The 24,467-nt window shown below is 39.1% G+C and overlaps 1 protein-coding gene and 1 pseudogene across 1 annotated transcript in view; one reads left to right on the top strand and one right to left on the bottom strand.

Annotated features, from left to right (window-relative positions):
• LOC144368307 (uncharacterized) overlaps nucleotides 1-11,966 on the bottom strand; it is an 82,241-nt gene extending 70,275 nt beyond the window's left edge. Inside the window, exons 1-3 of the mRNA XM_078027119.1 lie at nucleotides 11,417-11,966; nucleotides 9,803-9,925; nucleotides 2,216-2,286 (exon numbers count right to left, since the gene is read on the bottom strand). The gene's annotated coding sequence lies outside the window, so the exon portion shown is untranslated. The remainder of the gene's footprint in view (nucleotides 1-2,215; nucleotides 2,287-9,802; nucleotides 9,926-11,416) is intronic.
• A 1,898-nt stretch (nucleotides 11,967-13,864) lies between these two features.
• On the top strand, nucleotides 13,865-14,756 carry LOC144368653 (poly [ADP-ribose] polymerase 1 pseudogene; annotated as a pseudogene).
• Nucleotides 14,757-24,467: the final 9,711 nt, after the last annotated feature.

The raw sequence follows: 24,467 nt of genomic DNA, 5'->3' as shown, positions 1-24,467 counted from the left end.
GATGAATGAGCTCCAGGGATAGTCTCCTGATCACTGTAGAATTTGTTGCATTTGCTTACTTTAAGAAAAGGATATGGGGCAACTCCCCCATCATTAACTTAACAGGTGAGTGAAAAAGAAACCTAATTCTATAATATGTTCTAGATACTTTGTCAAAACACAGGTAGCACTTTCTAGGTAAATACCAGCTAGGTGACAACCCTACTTAGATTGCATAAGTATGTACAATTGAGGGTTACATTGAGCTCTGCTGTGTGACAGATTTCACATATAGAAACTTATACTGTTTTTTTGTTTCCTTGAGAAGAGAATAAAATATCCATTATCCTGAAAATTTAAAAAGCAGATTGGTTTACGCTAAACAAATTTTATCCAAAAATGATATTTCAACTAGGAAATATTCAACTAGACTATTTAAAAGTAAAATTGCATAAATGTGGAATTTATAAAATCTGCTAAATAAGATGCAATAAAATACAAAGTCCATTGTGACCCAATATAACATAGGTATTTTTCTTAAATTTGAAAATTGGTTTTTATACTAATGATAATTGTGAAAACTAACCATTAAGTTCCTTTTCCTAAAAAAAAAGTTATTTCACTTAAAATAACTAAGTATATTTATAGAATATCAAATATATAATAACTAGTATTTCACAAAATATTTAAATTATTAGTATTATAAAAAATAACAATTTGAATTATACACTTCATCTGGACAATGAAAAGTGAGGCCGATCATACTTAGAAACACACCAGAAAACCCAGAGAATGGTGTCATTCTAATACCATGGTGCATTTGTCAGTGCTACCATTACAAAAGTAATTATGGAGTTGTACATCTCAATATGCTAGTAAATACAGAGAAGATTTAAAACACAGAAAAACAAACACTGTAGCTCAGAGGTAGAGTGCTTGCCTAGCACATGTAGGGCCCTGGGTTTGATTTTCAGCACTGCATATAAATAAATAAAATAAATAAATAAAAGATTAAACCACATTGTAATTACATGAGTAAAAAAATTAACATAAATAAAATATACAAAACATGGCTGTATTTTCTTAATTTCAGAAAAGAGTATATCACTGCAGTGTTTTGTACAAACACTAGTTTTTCCTATACTTCCACACATAAAGCAACCTTCAATGACAATAAATATACTGTATGTGAATGGCACTAGTGATAATGATTTATATGCTACATTCAAAGTTAGTAACATGAAACGCAAAAGTACTAAAAAAAATTCTGAGCAAGTTTGACAGCCAGAATCAAAGATTATTATCTTGTATCTTCTTGTTATTCTGAATAATTATAATATATGTGTGTGAGGTTGTATATTCTGAACTTAGTCCTATAAACAAAATTAATTATTTGACAGAACTAATTATTTTGAGATTAATAATACACAGTTAGGGATAGAAACATTTTTATATGCAGAACTGGCTTCCAGGCCACGTGTCAGAACACCCAGCATCACATTTAATTCCCATTAGTGAGTCCAGTCATTATTTTAATATGATTATACAGTCTTGTAAAATGTCCTTTTTTATGAAAAGCAATCAATTTTCATTTAATAACATTTTAGATGCCAAGTATTTAGAAGTGACTCTGAAGAACAAAGTTATTTCCTGAAAATGTTCATACTAACATACAAATTAGCATCAGACTGAAGACAAGGACAAAACAAAATCAAATATAAAGACTGGATTTAAAATGCCACTACTAATACCAGATTAATTTTGAATATTCCTATTTGTACTGGAGTATTTATCACAAAAAGAACATTTCTAGTTTAACATCTACAGAATAAAGTTTTAAATAGCAATCCTTAAAATAGTTCATTTGAAAATATATAGAGAAATGTAATAAGCATGCATAAATGTTTTCATCAGATTTGATTACAAACTGATTGTAGATATTTATAAGTTATTCACCCCTGATTATCAGTAAAGTTTGCTAGATGTCATGAAGTAAAAGACCAGAAAAAAGATTCTAGAATAAACACTGCCACTGGAAAAGACACTGAAAGGTAGCCATTTGCAACATTTTGAAAATCTGCTTTCATATTTCAGTTTTATAAGAAGTAGTTTTAAGTATTACATACATGATGATAAATTTATACTTGTCTCCTGTAGTCCTGAATTTGGTACAAAAGAAACTACTTTAAAATCACATCAAGGGCTGCGGATGTGGCTCAAGCAGTAGCGCGCTCACCTGGCATGTGTGCGGCCCGGGTTGGATCCTCAGCACCACATACAAACAAAGATGTTGTGTTCGCCGAAAAACTAAAAAAAATAAATAAATATTAAAAAAGATTCTCTCTCTGTCTCTCTCTATCTTTAAAAAAAAATCACCTCAAATTGAGAAAAGTAATTTTGTTTTGCTTTTACCTTTTGATAAATGAGCATGTGTTTTGCAATCTCTCAATTCACAGGAGTACAAAGTTAGACACTGAACATGACTTGTGGCTGTCTTTGCCTTCTTTCAGAGGTCCCAAATCACAATGAAGAAGTACATTGTAACACAGTACTGTAACACAGTTCAACTCAATAGTTGAACACTTACAAAATATGACTCCTTAACTGGTTAAAATGTAATCATATTCGTCAATATAATTTAAGATTAAAAATAATTCTCATATCTTACTACTGATTTTCAATTATCACCCATCATTTTGTTTCTTTAATACTTGGTATATTTCTCTTAAAAAAACATTGGGAAAGGACAGTTTCATTAAGATAAGGACAAGAACAAAAATTATTGAGCTCTATGGAAACTGTGATGATTAAACAGACAGCAGTTCAAGCACCTCTTACTTTCTTAGCTAAAGGTACTATTGATGGGCACATCAAGTACTAGAAAGGTAAAAGTGCATTGTGCTAACAGACATGACAGTTGTATTTAAGGTAGTGTGTTAATAAGCACTGAAGAGATCCATTAGTAACTGCAATGAGGTTGTTTTAGTCAAAGAGAGTAATTAATAGAATTATGAATAATGGTTGTTATTCAATTCAACCCCAGAAAATGATTTTGAATATGAAAAGACAGACTTGATATTATCCAATAATGTAGTGTTTGGCAAGTGTCAGTGTCAGACTAAAAAGGAGTTGATTGTGTATATCTCTAAGTTAAATACTATTGCCTAATTGTTGAGTGACTTCTACAAGTGTTTTATTTGTAAGAAGGTTTTTTTTTTTTTTCTTTAAAGGTGGGAAGACACAAATTGCTATTTGCTTACAGTATTTCAAACTTTCACAAATAGTGAGGATGGAGGTTAAGAACATAATGTTGGATCAAATGTTCAAATGTTCTAATAAAGACAAAAATGTAAAGAAATCGGGGCTGGGGATGTGGCTCAAGCGGTAGCGCACTCGCCTGCCATGCGTGCGACCCGGGTTCGATCCTCAGCACCACATACCAACAAAGATGTTGTGTCCGCCGAGAACTAAAAAATAAATATTAAAAACTCTCTCTCTCTCTCTCTCTCTCTCTCTCTCCCTCTCTCCTCTGTCACTCTCTCTTTAAAAAAAATGTAAAGAAATCTACAAGTGCTGCAAGACTACTTATTTCTCAGTTCAGAAACTGATTTTATGACATCAATGACAGATCATTGTTAAAAAAAATTTAAGACTAACTCTGACAATAGGAATTTTTAATAAGATACTGAAATTGATCTTTCCCTTCACTTAATAAAATTGATTCACTTTCTGCATTCCCTTCTGCTTTCTATCTCCCTTTTCTCCTTTCTTCAAATACATTAATAGACTAAATATATTAACAGAATTTCCCATGAAATATATTAGCAGATTTGTCCATTCTCATTGACTTTATATACTCATTTGACAGCCCCCCAGCCTTCAGTGAAAAAAGGGAGAACTAAAATAACAAAATGCTTGGCTCCAGAAATTACTCTAGGCAACAACTTCTGTCTTCTGTCCATTCTTTTTCAGTTCATCTCCCATTGACCATGAGCAGTCTATCCTCCTTTCCTTTGGCAGCTTGGAGAGTTCCCTGGCTTTGAGTCAGCTTATATGGAGGTGGAAGCTGTAAAATTGCCCCAGTGAGCAGAGAGGACTGTGTAAAGGCAAATTCAAAACCTTTTTCATGGTGAGGAAGAGATGAAAGGCTTAGAACCCTCATAAATTAATAACTTCTTCTAATCACAATTCTGAAATAGTATTCTTCCTTTATAGTCATATTTGTCTTTCCAGAGCTCAGATCTTCAACAATTATTATAATAGTATACTTATTATTCATTTCCTCCTCAATTCACTTAACTACATATACACACATACAATAAAGGACTCTAATAACTCTATCAATGCAATTTTCACAGAAAGTATACCCGATTGCATTATTGTCATTAAAATCATTCAATATCACTCTTTGTTTTTAGAAAAATTCTATTTGGGGGGTTGGTGTTTCATGACTTGGATCCTTTTCACTAATTTGACCTGCTTCTTTGCACTTTAAAACAAAAATGCTAATTCTAGTGTTGCAAACCACTTTGGGTTCTCTAGATGGTCAAGCTTGAGTATTTCTGTGCACCCTCAGTCCCTTACTCCTTAATATGGCATTTCCATTGCCTTATAATTCCTGCCTCATACCATGTCATTGCCTGATTCCTACCTAGCTTTCTAAAGTGAGTCTATCAATGGGATGTTCTGATAACTGGTACTATGGCACTCTGCTAATTCCTATCCAACAGATATGAAGTGCACAAATTCCTTTTCTGCTTGTCACTTTATGCAACTATACCACACACCACCTGAGGGTCTTATATCTTGTATATTTGAATTCCAAGCACTTTGTCACAGTAAATGCACAAAAAAATGTTTGCCAACTGCATGCCATAAACTTCAGACACTAAAATATTAAAAATTTCATGTATGAAATTTCAAACTTAAATTTGAAAATATGAATATTGATGTTAGGACAAAGTTTCCCTTTTAGAGTCTTTCTGTTTGACTAACTGGATTCTAAACTGGATATCAGAGCTCTTGGAACATGAGGCAACAACAAAAGCCAGGGACACTTAATACAGGAACTTTTCTCTACCTACTGGACTTCCAGAATACATCTCTGTGTTCTATAGATCAAACAAAGCTCCCAAATACATAGCAATTCTGGATGTTGAGAAACATTAAAAAAGGAATGTCCAAAAGAATATAATTTCAACAAAACACAGAAGTCAAGGGGAAGAGAAAGGGACTAATAGCCAATAGTAGCTAGTGATATCTAACATTATGATGATAAGATGGAGACAAAATATTCTTTATGCTCATTTATGATATGAAAATACTACAGTTTATATAGCATAAGAATGAGAGATTAAATAGAATATCAAGCATAACAGACAGAAGAAGCAATTTAAAATCATGACTACACAAGGTATTTGTGACTAAATTATTAAAGACATCTTATTCAGCTTTACATGGTTTCCTTTCTTTTGGTAATTTAGCTCAATGTCAGTATTTCCCTTCAAATTACTGAAATTAACTTAAAAACACTTTGGAAGATATTAAACAGTTAAAAGCATACACTACTTATAATTCTTACTAATTCCACACTTAAATGTATGACTTGTAAAGTTGTTAGTACGTATTATATTAGAAACAAAAAGTTGTCGCCCACATCTTTCTCTAGCTGGGCCCAGTTTTACCTTAGAAATTGTATTATTTTAGGATGTCAACTGTGTGGTCCTCCCAATTATGCAACAGTATGACGAAAAATCACGCTTCTGTGAATGGGGACAGAGATACTTGACCTTCAGTGTTCTGACTGAAGCTTCCCTGACCACTAGTCCCTTTCTGTGTAGAAATGATTTTAGAAACAGGACAAGGAGCCTGCTGGGAAGAAAAGGACGAGAGTTCAGAGGTCAACATCAAGAGCCTGCAGAGACTCTAAATTCCAAAGCCACTTGCAGCACCAGGGGCCAGGAGCATTGGAACATGGAAACTTGTGTGCAGCATATTTTGAGCTCATCAACTTACGTTTGTGTATTCTTTAGAATGACAAAACCTCCAAACTAATAGAATTCTGGAAGTTGTGAGGGTCCCAAACAGTTGGTATTAGACTTCTTGGCAAAAAGGAGAGAACTCATGCCATTAATTGGACAAGTACAATATTCAACTGTATTTGTACCACCAAACTTGTGAAGCAGTTCATGCAGCTTATGCTGAAGAAGAAAAATAGCATTTGTAAAACTCATTTCCCGATATGAAATATTTTTACTACAAAGACATCTGTCTCTGTATAACAAGGTTATAAATCATCTGGGGAAAATTATTTCCTGTAACTCTACCTTGTATGGATGCTAACGCATCAATCACTTTTCTTGTACAAATGCTATTTTGGTTCCAATATTAATAAATATAAACCTATTTCCTCTGTTGACCTCTCAGTCATATTAAAACAACTGCTGCCTTAGTAATGCTTTTCTCAGGCAGCACGTACATCCTAGCCAAGCTAGATTAATTTTATCTGCTTTCCTGTTTCTCTTTAACACAGTACAATAATTTAATTCAATATGAAGTAAACTTTAACATATACAAATTTTTGTACATGTAACAGATACGGTATTTGTAAACTTTGTTTTTTTTGAGGGAAAAGGTAGCTTAAATTTTAGGTTTTTCAGTCACTTAATCTGTATTAATTACTACATTCTTGCTTTGAAGCTTAAAAGTAGCCATAGGCAATATGTACATGAATGATCATGGTTATTCTAACAAAAGTTTATTTACAAAAACACTCATAACAGGTCAGATTTGAACTGTGGGCCCACGGGGTTTTTGATCCCTTTCATGTATTAAAAAACTGGGAAATAATACATAAAAGAACCTGCAGTAAAGCAAACCATGACCAATAGAAGTAAATACAAAGAATTTCTAGGACATAAAGTATATTTACCTCAGATTTGTTATTATTATCTCATAATTAAGTGGCGTACAAATGGTTGAATAATGGAAATACTCTACCAGCATGCAGGCAATTCTAACCTAGGTCAGTGAAAACCACATTGCCTCTCAAAAATTCTTTGTTGGGGCTGGGGATGTGGCTCAAGCAGTAGCACACTTCCCTGGCATGCATGGGGCACTGGGTTTGATCCTCAGCTCCACATAAAAATAAAATAAAGATGTTGTGTCCACTGAAAACTAAAAAGTGAATATTAAAAAATTCTCTCTCTCTCTCTCTCTCTCTCTCTCTCTCTCTCTCTCTCTCTCTCTCTCTCTCAAAAAAATTCTTTATCAAAGCTCTGAACAATTGCTTTGGTAAGTGTTGAATTTTAATAGTATACCTGCAATTTTCAGATTATCATCTTTTTACTAGTGATCCTTAAATTGAGAAGGGAAAAAAAACTGTATTGAATGTGGGTCTTAATTGAGCCACCTTCATTACACAGTCAAGAGTGTGTTCATGAAGTTTTGATGTCCTCTGCACCACTTCAGGCAGAGTTCATATCCACAGACCCTGTGATACTACCTATCCCTGCATTAAAACTACAGATTACATGAGGTATTCCTCACTGGGCATACAGTGTGAATAATGCAAGATGAACACATTCTAGACATCTGCTGGACAAATTTGTTCTTCTTAACCACACTGTCTTCTATACCTGAATGTTTGTTTGGGGATACATCTTAGGTTAAGTGTTCTTACCACAATAAAATAAAATTTAAAATCACAATAGATTAAATATAACACAGACATTATATTATTATAAACAGGAAGAAACAGAATTTGAGTTACTTCACTTCTGTCATTCAATATAACAACTTGATTTTTTTACACTTTCTGGAATTTATTGTGAAATAAGGTTTTTATGTATCTTTCAAAGTCGATTTTTCTTTTTAAAATGTTCTGTTTGTTATTCATGTTTAAGAGAACCTGCCCTTTACTAGTGTTCTGCTAGAGCAAGTCATTCCAGTTCACCCTGACATGTCACACCTCCCTGCCTTTGCATAGGTTCTTCCCCTGCCAGGAATAATTCCACTTGATGAGCTTTTCTCCTCTGAAAACCACATTCAGAATTATTCTCACTCTCCTTGGATACCCTATAGCATTTTCTCTTTCAAATATTTTGTTTTAATTGTAGTTGGACATAATACCTTTATTTTATTTTTATATGGTGTTGAGAATCAAACCCAGCTGAGCCACAACCCCAGCCCACCCTACAGCATTTTAAAAGTATCCACATTATTCTGCAGTGATAATTTACTAGATTATAGACTAAGGTTTTGGTTTTACATATTTATTTTACTTTCAAGAACTCTTAAAATGATTAGGACCTTGTCTCCTTGCACTGGATTTCCTACTGCCTAGTCTTATCTCTCACAGAAGAGAAACATCAGCAAATATTTGTTAAATGAATGAGTTTATTGGAAGGTCTATCTATTTTGATTTCTAAGGTGCTATCTATTGTAATACTGTCTTTCAAGTCGACAAAAGTTTTTCAGAAAAGAAAAACTACATTAAACATTTACCAATTTAAAAAGGCGCCTTAATTTAGGGAATATGAAAATGGAAAAGTATTTACATATCTGAATTGATGTAATCCAATAATGTCTAGAAAAAGGACTAAATGTATTAAAATAAAGCATGTGCACAAAACAAATTAATGGAAAACAAAATATTCCACAATAAAACTGCATCTTCTGTTTTAGAAAATAGTACTGCATGGAAAATGTTGCTTTTGTTCAGAAAAAGCTTTTAGTTCTAACCCAGTAGGTTTTCTCTCTAAGCAGTTTTTTGCAAAAATACAACTGCTTCCATTTCTCCCTTCTTTCTTGATAGTTACTTCATTCCCAAGTAATTATCTCATCCTTTCATCAATTATTACATTTCCCACCTTTTGGTTAATGATGCCTTTGCTTGCTTGCCTATAGGTAGAATTAAGATTAAGGATAAAGGCACATTATTTAAGTGAATTGCAATCATTTGTGTTATTATTCAATGGAGAGCAAAAGACCGTTAAGGTGAAGTTGGAATTTCTGGATTACTACCATCCTGTGGAAGTTATTAATCAGCTACATCACAATGGCCTGATGGACCATAAGAACTCAGAAGCCTTCAATTATGTCACAAGGTCTACACTGCTGCAACAGGTAACACTCTATGTCTCTAGAGGGTGAAGGAGGAAAGTATGTACCTAGTCTGGTGTTTGAAAATTTATGTCTAATCTGCAGAGGAAAAAAGTAATTTAAGATCACTGTTTTTAGAGTATTAGCTTCATACCATAGCCATGTAAATTAGGAAAAAAGTAAAATTACATTTAATGATAAGAAACTAGAAATTGAAATGATTTTATATTTATTTTAAATGCTAAATGTTTACACATACTTAATTTCATTTTGATTAAATTCTAATTCTCCAATTTTTAGATCTTGAAACTATGTTCAAAGTATACTATAAGGAATCACAAAATCATTATCTTTAACATTAAGATGTTCATTTAGACACAATATAGAATAATATAGCTCATATTAATTATCCTCCAACTCTAGGCACAAAATCAATATGCTATTTTCATTGTGTGGCTAGTAAGGGCAACAATTAGTCAACAGTGAATCAGTTACCTATAAGAGTGTCATCAGTCTTATAACTACACAAACTATTATATTTATGCTATAGTACAATAAATTATTTGGGTAGTTTGTAATTCTTTCAAGGATCAGTATATTAGCAGAGATCATTTTATACCTATAAGAACAAGATTAGATACATAGTTCCTGATAGCAATTTAAAAACAAAACCCAAAGCACATTTTTAAGAAAATGTGCTCCAAGATATGCAGTTCCTTACTGTGTGTGTCTGTTTCCTGTGGGTCTTGCTTCATGACCATTTTGTGCAGCTTGTGTGTGTCCAGTTACAGACAGAGATTTTTAAGGTGGCTAAATGTTGAATGGAATTTCAGTGGCTGCTTTCCTACAGAAGAGCATAGATAAAGGGTGTGATTATTTCACAGCTAAAAGAACACAGACATTACTTAAGCATAAATCGGCACAAAAAATATCAAAATGAAATTGATGATGTTCAATATTCAATATAACTATACAAGCAAAGACCATTTACTACAGACTCATATGATTAATATGAAAATAACCTTATTACACAGGACACTTTTTCAATAGAAATACCTATCATGAGATTCCATACTTAACGTCATTTGAAAAATTAAAACAAGGGAAAAAACTGTTATTGCTTTGTTCTCAATAATGTGGTTCTATCACAAAGATTATTATTTTAAACTTTTTCTGGTTTGCTTAAGTATTAATGTAAAGCATAAGCTTATTAATTGAAGAAAAATTCACTATGCAATAACAATTTCTTGAAATAAATTTGCATATAACAATGTAGAATGATATTAGGATCACATGGTCATGCAAAAGTGCCTTTTTTTTTTTTTGGTGGGGAGGGAGGGGGGCGTCCAATGGACTTAACTCAGGGGCACTCGACCAGTGAACCACATCCCTAGCCCTATTTTGTATTTTACTAGAGACAAGATCTCACTGAGTTGCTTAGCGCCTCTCTGAATTGCTGAGGCTGGCTTTGAATACCAGATCCTCCTGCCTCCACCTCCAGAGCCACTGGGATTATAGGAGGGCGCCCCCATGCCTGGCCAAAAGTTCCTTTCTTAATTTTCAAGTTTTTTTCTCCTTTTAAAAAACAATTTATCAAAACTACACTGTTTTATCTCGCTCCAGTTTGAATGCCAACCATCAAGAGTACAAATAGTAAGAAATGCTGACAAGGATGCAGGGAAAAGGGAACAGGGACCCTCAGTGGAATCCTAAATTGATCAACCACTATGGAAATCAATATGAAGGTTCTTCAATGGTGTAGTCATATTACCACCATATGCCCCAGCTACACCACTCCACAGTATTTATCCAGAAGAACTCTTAGTTAGCACATACAGAGCAAACATAATCATGTTTATAAACATGCAGAACATGCACAATTCATGTTTATAGTAAAACAATTAACTATAGCCAAGTCATACAAGCAGCCTAGGTGTCTGTCACCAGATGAAAAGACAAAAGAAAATGTGATACATATAGACACAACAGAGTTTTACTGAGCCCTGGAAAACAAAACAAAATTATGTCATTAGTAGGAAAATGAATGAATCTAGAGAACATCGTGTAACGTGAAATAAGCCAGACTCAGAGAGTGAGAGTCATCTGTTTCCATTCTATGTGGAAGGTAGAGAGAAAGGGGGGGGGGGAATGCGACATCTCATAAAGAGAAGAGTGAATAGTGTAGGATGGGGTCAAGACGCGGGAGGATGGGAGAGAAAGCGCAAGTACTGGGGAATGAAATTGACCAAATTGTGTTATGTGCAGGTATAAATATATCCCAATGAAGAGGAGGAAGGGTCCGCAGAGGCGGCAGCGCTGGGGGAGCGGGGTCTACCTGCGAGTAGAAGTCCGTGCCCTGGACGCCCAGCTTGATGCACGTGGGACGCTGGAGCTTGGTCTCGCTGCTGCAGCCCTCCATCTCGCACACCCGGGTCTCCACCGCCGCTGTGCTGCCCGCCTGCTGCCAGCCTGCTGCCAGCGGAGGAGCGGTTCACTGGGGAAGAGGTGGGAGGGAAGGGGGACCGACAGCGCGAAGGGGAGGAGGTGGCAAGGGAGTCTAACAAGGAGTCCCGCCCCCTGCGGGTCCAGAAGCGAAAGTGGGGAAAGCGGAATCCCGGAGGCGACCACGCTGTGCGCTCCGCCCTAGTCCAAGAGCGCAGCTGGCGCCCCGCCTACGCCTTCCCCCGCCTTAGGGACGGAGAGCAGGTGGGGGCATCTGGGGAGTCCAGCCTCGCTTTGCGCTGGTTGAACGCAGTTTACTGTCTGCGCTCAGCTCTCACCAGCTCTGGGCGGTGAAGGCCAGTCAGAGTCAGCCAGGAGAAGGGGGTACGCCATGCCAACTCTGTGCCTTGGAAGACACATGCCCAGACGTCCTTACTGACCAAGGCTCCAGAGCTCTGCAGGTTCCCACGTCCTGCACGTCAGGCAGATGGAAAGGGCTCTCCACTCTTCTGCTTTGCCTCCACTGGCCGCTCGGGGCAAAGTAATTTCTTTTCCTATTTCTCACTTATAATATTTCTTCTGAGACCTAAGGACCACCGCTTGTCACAGAAAGGAGAATCAGAGCTGTCATGGGGAAGACAGCTGGGGTTTGCATCTGTTCTCTCTCTCTCTCTCTCTCTCTCTCTCTCTCTCTCTCTCTCTCTCTCTCTCAACTTTTGCACACACCACCACCACTGCTGGTTTATCTCTTGCAAGAGAAAACATACCTTATACATATTTACATATATGTAACCAGGGATATAGTAAATTCTAAATAAATAATAAAAGAATGAAAGGTAAATGAAGTATTAAGAGAGTTCTTTTTTCAAGTGACAAGAATTTTTGGCTAGCAGATTAGCAGTGGAAGAGATTAACCAAATCAGGATAAACTGAGTATTTATACAAAAAAGACAAAATTGAAGTGCCAATCATATAGTCAGAAAACTTTCTACTGAGAAGTTTGCAATTTTATTAAATACATATTAAATGGACATGTAAGTTATGTCCAAAGTATTGTATCTTAGTGTACTGTCAAGATTACAAAATTCACTTCTTTTATACGGGAGAAAAACAGTGTTTTTATATGTCTGTCAAACATGATGAGACTTCCCTGCAGGTACTGAAAGATATACACTTAGCTTAGAAAAACAAAGAACACAAAATCAAATATTTTTATGTTTCATCGATTATCTTTTTCACTTTTTAGAAAAAGAAGGAATATTACATGATTACACAGGCCTCTCCCTAACCTTTTAAAGATTGAGTTGGGATGGGTGTCATAGGCATCACATTCCTGGTCTTTTCAAAGCCCTCAAGATGGTACCCCTATTTTGCATGAATTAGGCACAAATAGAACTTGCCTTCTTGGGTTTTCTATCTCTGTCCTTGATCTTCTTTGCCAATATTTGGGTATGTAGAAATATTTGTGCATATTCCAATCTATGACAGTTTTATCATGTGTATAGTTTGTATTCAATTAGAGACCTTTCCTATGGAAGTGTTACTAATTTTTATTAAAAGATTGCTATTGTTCATGTAAAACATGAAAAAAAAATCAGTGAAATCTGATAGTGTGAACTTGGGGGACTAGATACTCAGAGCTATGACCAAGCAGAGAGATTCATGCAAAAAAGTATGTGCTTTCCTCTCCTGGGCTCAGTTCTGTTTCACACTCTCTTGCACTACAGATGATCAATGATGTCTCTCCAGCAAGAGCCTGTGCTTCCTGGGCATGCCAGTCTTGGCATCTGGCCTGCAGCACCTGGCTCCACATCCCGCCCCAGCTCACAAGCACTGCTGTGCAGTATTAGTGGGAATTGTTTTGTGTTGTTGGAAGGTTTCTTGGATACTCAGCAAGCATCAGCCTTTTAATTTTGGAGCCTTACTGTCATTCAGATGTGTACCTCTGCAGGTGTACAAAGTATCAGATTTTACTGCCAGTGGGTTGTACTTGAGAGACATGTCTTAAATTGTATGATTTTTGGAGAAGTTTATATACTTTCTTGGAGACAGGATAGCCTTTTCTTTAATATCCATTTAAAATCTATTCATTTCATTTAGTGGGAGTGTTAACTTGTCACCAAACAGGACTCTACTTAAAAGAAAATTTAAAACTCCGTGGCTTATATGTGTAGGCTGGGTATGGTGGTACATGTCTGTAATCCCAGCAGTGCAAGAGGCTGAAGCAGGAGGATGGGGAGTTCCAGCCAACCTCAGCAAGGGCAAGGTACTAAGCAACTCAGTGAGACCCTGTCTCTAAATAAAATACAACATAGGGCTGAAGATGTGGCTTAGTGGTCAAATGCCCCTGAATTCAATCCCAGATACACCCCCCCCCCACTCCCCACCAGATTGCTTCTACACCCTGATGCCCCTTGACTATGGGATGAGAAAGTCCTGCTTCTGAACAATGCAGACAGTGTGCAGGCCAAAGTACAAATGCTGGACAACTTCCTGGACATTGGGATGGCCTGCAGTTGGCTTAGGGGTGGATCTGATGACAGTAGCAAGGACCCCATTGATGTCAACTATAAGAAGCTCAAAAGTGACATTAAGGTAGTTGACAAAGACTCTGAAGAAGCAGAGATCATCAGGAAGTATGTTAGGAACACAGGCAAACATGCACAATGCCTATGACCTGGAATTTTGGATATCTCTAAGGTAGAGTGCAAAGGGGAGAGCCAGCAGTACAAACCCTTTAAGAAGCTTCACAATCAAAAGTTGCTGTGGCACAGGTGCAGGACCACCAACTTTGCTGGGATCCTGTTTCCCTGTCTAGGCATAGCCCTGCCTGAAGCACCTGTGACAGGCTACATGTTTGGCAAAGGGATATTTTTTGCTGATATGGTCTCAAAGAGTACCTACTACTTCCGCACATCTCAGGGAGACAAGATAGGTTAAATCCTGTTGGGAGAAGTTGTCCTGGGGAACATGTATGAACTGAAGCATGCTTCACATATCAACCAATTACCGCAGGACAAGCAGAGTGTCAAAAGATGTGGGCAAAACTATCCCTCATCCTTTGGCTAGCATTACTCTGGAGAGTATAAATTACTGGGATCTCATCAGGTGTTATCCACACCTGTCTACTATACAATGAATACATTGTCTTTGATATTGCTTAGGTAAATAAGAAGTATGTACTGAAACTGAAATTCAACTTTAACACATCTCTGTGGGAAACAGAGATGTGAGTTGTACCCTGGTGACTCTCATTTGAATTAACTGTGTGCTCATGCACCAACACACCCAGCAGAAACCTCAACTAAGCTGCCAATGGATGTTACCTTTACTAAATCTCCTTAGAAAGGGTTTTTACATGAACAGGTTAAAAGGTTTTTCTCAATTTTTCAAATCTCTTTTATGTTTAATGTTGCATTGGAGGGTTTGAGGGTTCTATCTAGCCAGGCACAGTCCTGACAGATACATCTGACAGTAGAGGGAAAGTGGGGGAGAGGTTTTTGGTTTGTTTTGTTTGCTTAGACTAGTCCTTTAAAAAAAAAAAAAAAGCCAAATTACAGCACTTGCCTTATTGGCTTCCCAAGAGATGGAAACAATGTGTTTCCACTTTTTCTCTAAGTGTTCATCTTTAGTTTTAATTCTGGCAATGTGTGATGCATTTATTTTGAGCTAAACATAAAAACTAATTTCATACTAGAAATGTTACCATGAACAATATTTGTCAATATCATCAGTGATCATTTGCCTATTAAGTTTCTCAAACCAGAACTCTAAAAACACAAATAGTTTTTGGAAGTTACATACATTTTCTTTCTGTTTTCCTTTTTTGTATTTTTATTTAGAGACAGGGTGTTGCTTAGTTGCTGAGGCAAACTTTGAACTTGTGATCTTAGACTCCTGATCTGCTGGGATTGCAATGTGCACCACTGTGCCCAGCTAGAAAACAAATCTTGTCTGATCTTCTGGTGGTGATATGGACAGAAGCTAATTGAGCCATGTATGAAATCCTTGCTTGTGCATCAGTCCTATGATGAACCTGTCACTTGCTTACCCCACTAAATTCACATGACCCACGAATGGAGGAAGCATGATTCCCCAAGGGACAATCAAGGTGCTATTACCAGAAAAAGGGGAAACAGAGGCTGGAAAGCCCAAAATAGAGTGGCAATTATTGCCACCATTCCACCCAGGCTCCTTGGGAGCCTGGACACCTCATCACACACAGTACCCACCATAGCTTTCCAAACTTCCTGAGTTTGAAATAAGCTGAAGAAGCTGGTGGATTCCTTTTTGCCCTCTTCCTTGATTTTCTCTGGTCCAAGTATTTCTAACAATTTTAGGACACCTCTGACCTCAAGAAATTCTCTCAGGTATCAATTACTGTCCAGGGAGTAGAAGAGTTGAAACAAAACATTTGACAAATTCCTTGACACTGACCTCCTAAGGGAGTCTAAGTTCCTTTCCTCACATATTTTGCCTCCTATCCCAGAAACGTCCATAGGTAAAGTGGTATGATACTTTGGATATTCTTCCTTCTAGCAGGAAGTGGACATTTCTTTATTTGGGGCTTTCCAGCCTCTGTTTCCCCTTCTGCTGGTAATAGCACCTTGATTGTCCCTTGGGGACTCATGCTTCCTCCATTCTTGGGTCATGTGATTTTAGTGGGGTAAACACTTGCCAGGCAAGTGTGCTACCGCTGAGTCCCAGGCCCAGCCCCCCATCTGGGTTCTTGATACAAGTGATAGAAAAGAATTTTAGCCCACACCCACAGAGGAATAGACAGAGATTAATTTAGGGAAGTAGATAAATATTTAAACAAGAGGGAATGAGGACAATTTCAAGAGATGCCTTTGGGGATGAAGCAAGAAATACACATTCAAGAGAGAATGTGGCCCATCTCCAGAGTGAAGGGCATGTTTGGGGGATTCTGAGCTCTTCTTTCAAAGGAAACTCGAGGAGGGGTGAGAATGAGATGGTGTGTAGCGATGATATCAATCTGGTGATCTCTCTGGTGGTCTCTTCAGCCTCAGGATCCTCCAGCTGCTGTGGTCTTCATTATCTGATGATGGATAACCTGGAAAGTCCCTAAATTATAGGTTCCCCAAGGCATCCTATCTCTCTTTGCTTACTCTGTTTATTGGGGGAGTTAATGAACAGTGCACAGGTAGATTTACAGATTCCCCAAGAATCTGGGAGTGGCAGGTCTGCAAGGAAGACAGGCTGAGGTGGGGGGTGGGGGTGTCACAGACCTGGAAAAGTGTGGGGAACTTCTGAATTTAAATCTTTCCCCCCATCCTTCCTTTATGTCTCCTCCTATTTCTCATTCCTCCTTTCCTACCTCCATTTACCTTTCCAACATCATCACCTCCTACTCTGCTCCGTGCTTATTCAGCTTCTGCTGCACGGGTTCCTTCTGCTCCCTGAACACAGCAGACTCACCTCCACCTGAAGTGTTCTGCCTGTGCTGCTCCCTCCGCCTGGGACATGCTACTCCAGACCCCTCCATGGCTCAGCCCCTCACAGGGATCTACTCGAAACTGCAAACCACCTCTCAACACCTCAAAGTCCCTGCTCTACTCTCTTTTTTCTAAAATACCTGTCAAAGCTTGACATTCCATTTACTTTATTTATATTGTGTGCTTTCCAGAACTAGAGCACAATCCCCAGGGAGGCAGAAAGTTGGGCCTGTTTTGCTGCTCTATCCCCAGTGTCTAGAACATGACCTGGCATGTAATAGGCTCTTGGTTAATTCTTGTAAAAAGAATGAAATTTAGCTGTACATGGTGCCACACTTGTAATTACAGTGACTAGCGAGGCTGAGGCAGAATTGCAATTCCTGAGATTTGAAGTCCAAAATATAGGTATCCTCAGGACCATGTTCTTTCTGAAGAGTCTCAAAAAGGGTTATTGACTCTTTCTGCTTTCTTTTTGTTGTTGTTGTCCCGGGGATTGACACAATGGCTGCATAACTACTGAGCCACACCTACAGCCCTTTTTTCGTATTTTATTTTGAGATAGGGTCTTGCTGAAATGCTCAGGGCCTTGCTAAGTTTCTGAGGCTCGCTTTGAACTCACGATCCTCCTGCCTCAGCCTCCCTGAGCCACTGGAATTAGGAGCGAGCCCCACCACACCCAGCTCCTGGCTTCTTTTAGATGGGATCATCATTTCTTGTTGAAGCAGTGACATCACAGTGTGCACACCTACCTTTGATTCTGAATGTGAGGGATAGTGAAGCATTCTAGAAATGGTTTCTTTCTGTTTTATCTGATTCCAACTGGTTGAGCAGAATGAATGAGTCTGACATCATTAGCACCTAGGGACCAAAGTGAAGGGGAAATGGAAGCAAGAATTTCGTGTGTGTCTTAGTCATTGAAAGAGCTGGTAATGAATGGGGCATTTCAGAGGGGATGGTGTCCTCTGCCTTCCAGAGGAGACTGGCGTTGGCTCTGGTAACTGTCACCATCTGGCATTCCTTGACCTGCGACAGCATAATTCCATTCCCTGCTTCCATCTTCACAGGGCCGTCTGCCCTCTGTAGGTTTCTGTCTCTGTCTCTTCTCTCTTTCTTATAAGGACACCAATCATATTAGAGCTAGGGCCAGGCCTAACCTGGTATAACTCCTCTTTCTTTAGTAATCACATCTGCAAAGCCCTATTTCCAAATAATGTCATATTCATAGGTACCTGACATTAGCTCTTTGACATATCTTCTTAGGGAACACAGTTGAACCCCCAACAGCAGTCGTCATCCTAGGTCTCCAAATGTGTCTGCAATTTTAGATATACCGGGTCCAGCCTGCTGTGGCCTGATGTTTGTGTCTTCTCAGAATTTATGTGTTGACACCTAATCCCCAATGTGAGAGTATGTGGAGGTAGAGACGTTGTAAGATGAGGTCGTGAGGGCAGAGCTCTCATGAGTGGGATTCATATACATTTATTAAAGAGGTCCTGAAGGTCCCTCACACCTTCTATAGGGGAGTTTACAGAGAAGACAGTGAGCTGTGCAGAAGCAGCCCTCACCAGACCCCAAGTCTTCCAGTGCCTTTACCTTACACTTCTCAGCCTCCAGAACTGAGAAATGTAAATCTCTGTTTATTTTAAGCCATCCATTCTAAGGTATTCTGTTGTAGCAGCCTGGACGGACTAAGGCAAGCACCCAATCACAAATCACCTTACAAAGGTACAGAAAAAAAAATGACAGAAACCAAGAGAAATAACAGATGATGTAACAAACTCAGGAATCCAGGTAACAGAGTTATCAGACACAGATTTGGGGTTTGGTATGTTCAAAATATTAAAAAAGAAGGCACTTTTTTTCTTAACCAGAATTGCCTAGCCATTTTTATTTTTTATTTTGAGACAGGATTTGCTAAGTTATTAGGGCCTTGCTAACTTACTGAGGCTGGTTTGAACTTTTGATCCTTCTGTCTCAGCCTCCCAAGTCACTAAGATTATAGTCATGTACCACCACACCCAGCAGAAGACAAATTTTTAAACAAATAAACCGAAAAATATGATAAAAACTGAAAAGTTTAGTTTTAGTGCAGAAATGTCCTGTTCTTAAGACTAATACAATTTAAGGAAGACCCAGAGACTTTATTGTTGTTGTTTTGGTGCTGAGGATTAAATCCAGGGCTTCACACCTGCTCTGAAGACACTGCACCACTGAACTACATTCCCAGCTTCCTCTGAGTCATCTTAACGTTAAAATAGAATTAGGGTGATCCCTAAGTACTAGCACCTCTGAGCACCTGCCAGGAGCAAATTTAAGTCCTCTCTGGAAGGCAAAAGTCATCATCCTCTCTGAAATGTCTCATTCATTACCAGTTGTCTCAATGACTATGACACACAAGATATTCTTTGATCCCTATGTGCTAATGATGTCAGACTCATCCACTCCACTCCGCCAACTGGGATCAGACTTACATGCTCTTGTACAAGCCTTGTAATTATCTCTTGATGTTGCCATTATAAAATCTGCTGCTTACCCAAAAAATATATTGTGAATTATTATGGAGAAAAATACATTGGTCATCCTTCCTCCTCCTGATTAAGGATTCCTGACCAAGGGGTAATAGGTGAAGGATTGCCTGGCATTGCACAATGGATACCTTGACCTTGAGATTTTTTTTAGTTTTGGGGATTGAAGTCAGATGCATTCTACCATCCTACCCCAAGCTACATCCCCAGTCTCTTTTTTGAGACAGTCTCAATATGTTGGCTGGCCTTTGTTTCTCAACCACAGCACTAAGGACATTGCAGATCAGATCGTTCTTTATTATGAGAAGAGAATATCTTTTGCAATATAAGATGGTTTGGGGGTGTGTTTGTTGAAGGGGGCTTGTTGGGGGTTGCCCTGCACATGAGCTAGGCACACCCCCCCAGCTTTGAGTAACGAGGACATTGAACTGACATCGCACACTGTGCAAAGCAATGAGCCTTCCCTTCACTGGGCAAAGAAGTGCCTCGGCTCTGGGCTTGGGCATCACCCAATGGGAGTGGGCACCCCCCCTTATGAAACATCATCCCCTGCATTATTTGGGTGGAATATTCTATCAAATGTCTTTGTCCTAATAAATAGAGGGGTTGGGGGTGCACGCTCTCTTGTCCTCTTGCCCAGGTCCAGTGCTGTCCAGTGTGGAGCTGACCCTTGAGGTTGCAGAGCTGCCCTGCCTCCCACAATTGAGAAAAAGGGACCTTCGTGTTCGTGTGGCCTGTTCATCACCCGCCCAAACCACACAGAGTGACGCAGAGTGACCCTGGTTCCATCGCCAGCGTGGATCCTGGGCCATAGGTGTTGTGTTTGTTGGTTTTTTTGTCTGTCTGTCCTGGAGGTTGAAGCCAGGAGTGCTTTACCCCTGAGCCACGTCCCCAGTCCTTTTTATTTTATTTATTGTTGTGATATGGGGTCTCACCACAAATGCTGAGGGTGTCTGGAAATTGCTGAGGCTGGCCTTGAATTTGAGATCCTCATGCCTCAGCCACTTGGGAAGGGAAGATTGGGTGTCCTTGTTCTTGATGACTATCTCTCCCTACCTTGGAGTTACAAGACCTCCCCCCAAAACAGTCTTCAGTCACCACAGCTATGGTGCACTCTTCTACCACTGGGGAGAAAACCCCCTAAAACATAAAGATTAGTATTCTAGATGTTAATATGAAAATTGTTCCAATACTGATGTTATCGTGACAATAGCTTTGTGACCACAACACAAGGAAGTACTTCTTAAAGTACTGAGTGGGCATGGTGGCACATGCATAAGATTCCAGTGACTCAGGAGGCTGAGACATAAGGATGGCAAGTTCAAGGCCAGCCTCAGCAAGACCCTGTCTCAAAATAAAAAATAAAAAAGGGGATGTAGGTCAGTGATAGAACACCCCTGGATTCACTCTCCTCTATAAAAAGAAAAGAAAGGAGGAAGAAAAAAAAGCAAAGTCATACTAACTATAAAGTAAAACATTGATAAAATGGACCCCATCCAAATTCACCATCAAAACAGTAATCAGATATGTGGATGCTGAAGAGAATACAGGGAAAAGTGGGGCGTCTCATGAAAATAGAAGGGAGACCAGTGGGGTAGAGGAAGGACTGGGAAAGGAGGAACGGAGGGAAAGAGGTGCTGTAAAATGAAAGTGACTGAATTATGTCATGTGCGTGTAGGAATATGTAGCACCAAGGCAACTAGTGTGTATAATACATCAAGAAAAATGGAGAGAGGAGTAAAGAAACCAAGTGGAGAAGAGACCAATTTAGATACACATGGCCAGCATGCCCCCCACAACTCTGCCCCACACATACGTGCAGGTTGCTGTCTCTCAGAAACTCACGTGCTCCGTGTTGCAGCCAGTGACTCTCACCCCAGCACACAGAGCATTGGCTGCTCCCTCCTTATTAGACACTCTGAACTGGACAAACCCTGCAACAAATTCTCCTGAAAAAGAGATGCAAACAAGAGCCAAGTACTAAAAGCAGTGACTCTAGCAGGACACAGCTGATTCACATCTCTAATCCCAGAAGTTCAGGAAATTGAGGCAGGAGGATCAACAGTTTGAGGGCAGCCTCAGCAACTTAGTGAGGTCCTACCCAATTCAGTGAGACTCTGCCTTAAAATAAAATTTAAGAAAGGACTGGGATGTAGCTCAGTGGTGAAGTGGTGAACCTCTGGGTTCAATCCCTAGTACCAAAAAAAAAAAAAAGAGTGACTATAGGCAGGCCCAGTGGCACACACCTGCGATCCCAGTGACTCAGGAGGCTGAGGAAGAAGGATCACAAGTTCAAGACCAGCTTCAGCAATTTAGTGAGACCCGCAGTAATTTAGTGAAATCCTTTCCCAAAATTAGAAATTAAAAAGACTGGAGCTGGAGCTCAGTGGTAAAGTGCTCTTGGATTCAATTCCCAGTACCTAATAATAATAACAAGAACAACAATGATAACTAGAACCTCTTCTTTTTTAACCAGACCAGGATGCCCTAAGCCAAAAGTTTAAGCCAAACATCCAAGATGTAGGGATGGAGCCCACACCCCTGTGGCCAGTGCTTGGTACATTCCAGTTATGAACTTGGCCTCCAAAATCTTTTCCACAGTGTATAAGCCATTTTATTTCCAACAGTGCACAAGGATCCCAAGGTCTCTGCATCCTGGCCAACACTTATTATTTTCTGCATTCATTTTTGTTTGTTTTTAAAGTAGCCATTCTCATGGGTTATGAAGTGGTATCTTGCCGAGTTTCTGTTCTCACAACTAAAAGGCTCAGGGGTCACTTTAGTTAAACTGGGCTAACTGGGCTGCACAAAATAACCACACAAGAGACACAAATACCTTTTTCTTTGGGGTTGCTGTGACGGATCCTCTGACCTTAAGGGTCCACAGAAAGAGACAGAGCAAGGCACTTGCTGACCCCTTTTATTGAGGAGAAGCTATTCAAATGAGGCAAGGGGTCAGGTTTCAGGGGCCTGAGTCTATCTTCATGATGTCCACTGTCAGCAGGTTGATTGACACCTGAGTAGGCCATACCCAAGGGCACAGTAAGAGAAGTGGACACACACAAGGCACTTCCATGGAAGATTCTATCCTAAACAGGGCAAGGGGTTATATTACAAAGGAACAGGTGAGCATAGCTTCACCCATGGGGCTGTAGCAAGACACACCCATTTCTGTGACTGAGCACCTCAGCACCCAGCTGGGGAGTGTAACTGAGTCACCCATAAGGTTGGCCTCCCACATATTCCCCCTTTCTTAATATATAAAAAAAAAAGAATGTAACTGTGAAATTTTCTTTCAGTCACTTGGCTCTTGGTCCAAGATCATCGCAATCTGCTATTGAAACACAAAAAGAATTAGTAGAAAACATATTATCTTCTTAACAGTCAACACAATAATCTGGATTATTATTACCTTGCCAAACACTCATCGGAAGATTTTTAATCTTTTCCCAATTTTATTGGGACCATTGTTTTTGGCCATAGTAACAGACATTTTCATTGCCATAGCATTTAGGCCTCTCCATAAACCATAGAGCAAAGGGCTCATTCACATTATTCATTACATTGTCTTCTAGAGCATCATTACTTAGTTCTCATCCTTCCATCAGCACTTATCTGACCATGAAGGAAGCTGGATGTAATTTAAGTTAAACATTAAGAAAATCCATACATTGTAAGTTTTAAGACATAGCCACAAAGGCCAAAATTGAATAAGCAAGGAATAATATTTAAAGTAGTCACTTTAGGGATTATGAGACCAGCAGTTTGTCTAGGTCTGGTTCATAGACATACACCTGTTTCAAAGCCTGAATATTAACTTCAGCATATTATAGTTCTGAAATATTAGCTGGCAATAATTAATGAGGCAATAAGTTGTATTCTTATAGGCTACAGGATATTTATCATTTTTTCTCTTCACTCTCATATTTAAGGAGTAAAGTAGGTCTGTCAGTAATACAAATACCCTTAGAAAAATTTATTTTAATAATCTTTCCAACAATTGTCCATAAAGGTAAATGTAGTCTTAGTCACTAAAGTCCAGCAAAATTGGCTGGCTTGAGTTTTTTAAGTTTCTGTCACTGGTGTGGTCAAATTGTTGCTCCGCTATTTGGCTACCTCAGTCCCGGGAGCTGGTGATAACTGGCTGGTGACAAACCTCAAGTCAATGTCCAGTTTCTTTTTCAATGTACACAACTATTATAGGGTTTGAGTGGGGCATGCCTGTCAATCTACATAAGCAAGATAACATCCATAAGCCAATCATCTTCTGCCTAATGTAACCATATTGAGAGGAAATTCTATACGCTCGTAGCTGTTGGTTGCAACTGAAGGCTATTCTAACATTTTCTCCTCTTCTATTAAATTTATTGTCAAAGGAGAACCCTGATGAGAAAAGAAAGGAACAGGAAAGGCATAGGAAAAAAATGAGTACCAAGAAAGAGAAAAGCATCCAGACATGGTCCATACCTGTAGCTGCATTTGTCTCCTGCTGTGGTGAGCAGGCAGTCACTGTTGGCTAGGTCTCTGTCACTAGGGTTCTGATCTGAGCTGGATGTGGGGAGCAAAGCAGCCATGGGGCAGGAGACCTCTCTCAGAAGGGGAGAAGAATTAAGCCCTTGCACCAGTGGGGGGGGGTGAGGTTCTTTGCCTCACCTGTGTTGGCCGCCAAGTTTTCTCCTGATGGCCCCTCTGTGACTGTGCCTGTCTTAGGTTGTCCCTCCCTTGAGGAATCTTACCCGTCATTGGCTAACCAGCCATTTTCTGAGGCCAAACAGGGTGATGTGGAGTGTGCATGGCATCGTCCCCAAGAGGGCTCTCTGTCTCCTTGATAGATAATGTCCCTGTGGCCTCCACGCCAGCATTTACCCTAGGATCAGCAAACTCAGGTTTCTTCTCCATGGAGGGCCCAGCTCACAGCACTGGGCTGGTGGGGATGCATTCAGGAAGGAAGGAGACAGGCCAT

Source organism: Ictidomys tridecemlineatus, chromosome 11, assembly GCF_052094955.1.
Source record: "Ictidomys tridecemlineatus isolate mIctTri1 chromosome 11, mIctTri1.hap1, whole genome shotgun sequence".
Lineage (NCBI taxonomy): Eukaryota > Metazoa > Chordata > Mammalia > Rodentia > Sciuridae > Ictidomys > Ictidomys tridecemlineatus.
The sequence above is the reverse complement of the archived record's forward strand: the minus strand, read 5'-3'. Positions and strand labels throughout refer to the sequence as shown.